General features: G+C 46.0%; 1 pseudogene; it reads left to right on the forward strand.

Annotated features, from left to right (window-relative positions):
- Positions 1 to 1,922: 1,922 nt before the first annotated feature.
- LOC102483620 (WD repeat-containing protein 70-like) lies at positions 1,923 to 4,116 on the forward strand (annotated as a pseudogene).
- Positions 4,117 to 5,211: the final 1,095 nt, after the last annotated feature.

Genomic DNA, 5,211 nt, shown 5'->3' on the forward strand with positions numbered 1-5,211 from the left:
TCACCTCCTCGAGCCCCACCCCCAGGTCTGCCCTGGGGCCTCTTTGGATAGCACTGTGGGCATGTCTGCACCACCATGATGTACTGACTTGACAATGGTGATTGCCTTAGCCTGGGTGGGGCCTCATTTTTTATTTAATCTCCAGGCACTTCCTGGAGAACCATGTTTGCTTCAGACCCAGTTGGTGGTGTGTGCACAGGGTCCCACCGCGCCCTTGACTGACCAGCAGCATCAAGACCTGGAACCAGCATCATCTCAGCCTCTTCACTTGCCTGGAATCCAGCCCTGGCCTAGGTAGGAACCACAAGCCACAGCAACTGTAGAGGAACATCACAGAGAAAACCCCTTGAAGCCACTGATCCCAGAAAGAGGGGAATAAAGCTTCCCTGTCTGCTGTGAGTCCACCGTGCTGCTTGGGCTGCAGTCCTGGTAGTCATGTGTGCTGTGGGTATGGAACAGGCCTGGTCTAGTGAAGTGACAGGTGTAGAGATGCTGGGAGGAGACCTGCAGTTGGCAGCCACCATGGGCCGGGAGAAAAGCTCACACATTTGACTCAGAACTAATGTTTGAACAAACTGGAAGAACAGTTGTGGGAAGAAGTTGGAACACACTGGAAACAAGAGAAAAAGAAATGAATAGAGAGGAAGAGTTAAGACAGCAAAATAAAGATATTGAACCAAAATCAGGCATGAGTGCCGTCCGAGAATGTTCAAAATCTTCCAGAGGTTCAACCAACCATGAAAGGGAAGAGAATTCTGATTCTGATGAACTAATCGGTTCTTCTTTACCTCCTCCCCCTCTTTGTGAAGAAGGAGGAGATGGAGAAGATTCCAAAGAGGAAGAGAATCCTGTCCAAAAGATTCGTGACTCGCATGAGGTAACACTGAAGCACAGCATAAAAACAGTGTCTGCTTTGGGTCTCGATCCCTCGGGCACCCATTTGGTGGTTGGAGGATATGACTATAATGTTAAGTTTTGGGATTTTGCAGGAATGGATGTTTCATTTAAGGCCTTTAGATCCCTTCAGCCCTGTGAGTGGCATCAGATTAAGTCCTTACAGTATAGCAATACAGGAGACATAATTCTTGTTGTACCTGGGAGCACTCAGGCCAAGGTGACAGACAGATGGTTTTGTAGTAATGGAATGCGTAAAAGGGGACCAGTATATTGTGGACATGGTCAACACCAAGGGTCACACAGCAATGCTTCATACTGGGTCGTGGCATCCCAGAATGGAGAGTTTGTGACCTGTTCAGACAATGCAACTATGAGGCTATGGGAAGTGGAAAATCCAAAGAAGCAAAAGAGTGTGTTTAAACCACAGACCATGCAGGGTAAAAAAGTCATTCCAACTACATGTACCTATAGTAGAGATGGAAATCTCGCTCTAATCACACCACCTGCTGGCCTATCAATGGTGGCTTAGAGCCCCACCCCCAGATGGGTCTGTGGGTGTTGACATGCAGCTGCAGCTCACCTCCTCGAGCCCCACCCCCAGGTCTGCCCTGGGGCCTCTTTGGATAGCACTGTGGGCATGTCTGCACCACCATGATGTACTGACTTGACAATGGTGATTGCCTTACCCTGGGTGGGGCCTCATTTTTTATTTAATCTCCAGGCACTTCCTGGAGAACCACGTTTGCTTCAGACCCGGTTGACGGTGTGTGCACAGGGTCCCACCACGCCCTTGACTGACCAGCAGCATCAAGACCTGGAACCAGCATCATCTCAGCCTCTTTACTTGCCTGGAATCCAGCCCTCGCCTAGTAGGAACCACAAGTCGCAGCAACTGTAGAGGAACATCACAGAGAAAACTCCTTGAAGCCGCTGATCCCAGAAAGAGGGGAGAAAAGCTTCCCTGTCTGCTGTGAGTCCACTGTGCTGCTTGGGCTGCAGTTCTGGTAGTCATGTGTGCTGCAGGTATGGAACAGGCCTGGTCTAGCAAAGTGACAGGTGCAGAGATGCTGGGAGGAGACCCGCAGCTGGCAGTCAAAATGGGCCAGGAGAAAAGCTCACCCATTTGACTCAGAACTAATGTTTGAACAAACTGGAAGAACAGTTGTGGGAAGAAGTTGGAACACACTGGAAACAAGAGAAAAAGAAATGAATAGAGAGGAAGAGTTAAGACAGCAAAATGAAGATATTGAACCAAAAATCAGGCACAAGTGCCGTCCGAGAATGTTCAAAATCTTCCAGAGGTTCTACCAGCCTTGAAAGGGAAGAGAATTCTGATTCTGATTAACTAATCAGTTCTCCTTTACCTCCTCCCCCTCTTTGTGAAGGAGGAGGAGATGGAGAAGATTCCGAAGAGGAAGAGAATCCTGTCCAAAAGATTCGTGACTCGCATGAGGTAACACTGAAGAATGGCATAAAAACAGTGTCTGCTTTGGGTCTCGATCCCTCGGGCACCCATTTGGTGGTTGGAGGATATGACTATAATGTTAAGTTTTGGGATTTTGCAGGAATGGATGTTTCATTTAAGGCCTTTAGATCCCTTCAGCCCTGTGAGTGGCATCAGATTAAGTCCTTACAGTATAGCAATACAGGAGACATGAGTCTTGTTGTACCTGGGAGTGCTCAGGCCAAGGTGACATACAGATGGTTTTGTAGTAATGGAATGCGTAAAAGGGAACCAGTATATTGTGGACATGGTCAACACCAAGGGTCACACAGCAATGCTTCATACTGGGATGTGGCATCCCAGAATGGAGAGCTTGTGACCTGTTCAGACAATGGAACTATGAGGCTATGGGAAGTGGAAAATCCAAAGAAGCAAAAGAGTGTGTTTAAACCACGGACCATGCAGGCTAAAAAAGTCATTCCGACTACATGTACCTATATTAGAGATGGAAATCTCATAGCAGTGGCCTGCCAGGATGGATACCTACAGATCTGGGACCGACATTTAAGGGTTCATCCTAAATTCCACTATAAACAGGCTCACAACCCAGGCACAGACACTTCTGTGTGGCTTTTTCTTATGATGGTAATGTCTTCGCTTCTCATGGAGGTGATGATACATTAAAGTTATGGGACATCCGACAGTTTAATAATCCACTTTTTTCTGCCTCTGGTCTTCCCACTATGTTCACATCGACTGACTGCTGTTTCAGTCCCGATGATAAGCTCATAGTCACCGGTACATCTGTTCGAAGAGGATGTGGCAGTTGCAAACTCATTTTCTTTGAGCATAGGACTTTCCAAAGGGTGTATGAAATAGACATTACAGATGTGAGCATCATCCGCTGCCTTTGGCATCCAAAACTCAAGCAGATCATGGTTAGAACTGGAAATGGATTGGCTAAAGTCTACTATGACCCCAACAAGAGTCAGAGGGGAGCAAAATTGTGTGTGGTTAAAACTCAGTGGAAAACATGGGAACCAGCAGTTAGCATAACGGCTATGTCGCTGGACTCCCACGTAGTTGACCGTGGTTCGCGTCCTGGGCCCGGTGGCTTAGAACTCACACTGGGCAAGTGTGCGTACATGCCCAAGATCCCGAGAGGAGAATGGAGGGGAAGGGATTGCAGCGTGACCATCCCCTCTGGGGGGTGATTTCTCGCTTTCTGTCTCTCTGCCTCTCTCTGTCTGTCTGGCGAGTGCACGCACCCTATAGCAAAAAAATCTCTCCAAAAAATAAAAAACAAAAAACAAAACTCAGTGGAAAACGAAGCAAGCAGAGACTAACCCAAGAATACATCATCAGCCCTCATGCTCTGCCTATGTTCCACCAGCCCTGCCAAGAGAGTACAAGGAAACAGCTGGAGAAGGACAGGCTGGATCCCCTGAAATCCCACAAACCTGAACCTCCTGTAGCAGGCCCAGGTTGTGGTGGCCTAGTTTCAGGTCGTGCTACAGGCCTCCTGTAGCAGGCTTAGGTTGAGTTGGAACCCAGGGGGGTACTCTGTCATCTTACATCATGAGGAACATTGCTTTGGACAAGACTGATGACAGCAATTCCTGGGAAGCCACTTTGCAACATGCCAAAGTAGCAGAAGACAATCCATACTGGGTTTCTCCAGCATACTCCAAGACTCAACCAAAACTATGTTTAGACAGGTTGAATTTAATGAAGAAGTAAAGAATGAGCCTGGATGGAAAAAATGTAAAATTTGAAGAGTCTTATTTCAGAACTGCTTACGTGAAGAGGGAGAGAGATGTGACAGGTTTTTTTCTTTAATGCTTACGAAATAAAAAAAAAAAAAAAAAAAAAAAAAAAAGGTGCGGGGATGACAGAAAGCAATGTTTGTCTGGTTTGCCTCCAGATGTTACAGTGGCTTACTAGGGAGTGTTACATGAACAAGATGAAGAAGCAAAGAATAAGCCTGAATGAAAAAAATGCAAAATTTGAAGAGTCTTATTTCAGAACTGCTTACATGAAGAGGGAGAGAGATGTGACAGGTTTTTTTCTTTAATGCTTACGAAATAAAAAAAAAAAAGGTGGGGGGATGACAGAACGCCATAACTAAATGCTAAATGTGAGGCATTTCTTCCAAGGTGCTCTAAGCTAAAATGAAAGACGGAATTAGTGTGGGCAACTCTAAAACAGTGAGCATCATTTTCGTAATTTGAAATGTCCCGATTTGGGGACGAAGTTATACAGTTTCTAAGTTGGAAAAGGCATATTTTTGACCAAAGTGAAACAAGTTCAGGCATTCTATGCTATTTCTAATTGGTTACTTCACAAAGTACCTCAATTAAAGTGAATATGCTGAAACTGAAAATTGGACTCAAATTAAATTGCATTTCAAAATCATGCTAATCCCTTTATGCTAAAGTTTTTTTTTCTTTTTTTTCCCCCTGGGGACTTGAAAAATCCCTTAGGAATCTCTTTGGCTCTGGATTGTTACCACTGTGTCTTGTTAGGCCAAGTTGGCTTAGTCACCACCATGTTAGGGAATGCTGGGCCAAGTTAGCTTAATTGCTACACTGTTAACTCTTCAAGCATGGAGCCCACTTTGTTAGGGCCTCAAGGATGGAAACCAGGAGTCTGGGAACTCTCAGATAAGTGGAAAACAGGAGGGCCCAGCACCTCTGAGGCAAGGTCATCCAGACCCTTAGCTGAGAGCCCTTATCTAGACCTGAGCAGGTGGTGATAGCTGGACCCTTGCTTCTCATACCCCCTCCCTTGTATGTGTTACATTCTATAAAAAATCCTGAACTATGAAAAATCCCTTTATCTTAGGCTCGCGGGCCTTGTTGAAGCCCGCT

Source organism: Tupaia chinensis, unplaced genomic scaffold (genome assembly GCF_000334495.1).
Source record: "Tupaia chinensis unplaced genomic scaffold, TupChi_1.0 Scaffold143222_1, whole genome shotgun sequence".
Taxonomy (NCBI): domain Eukaryota; kingdom Metazoa; phylum Chordata; class Mammalia; order Scandentia; family Tupaiidae; genus Tupaia; species Tupaia belangeri.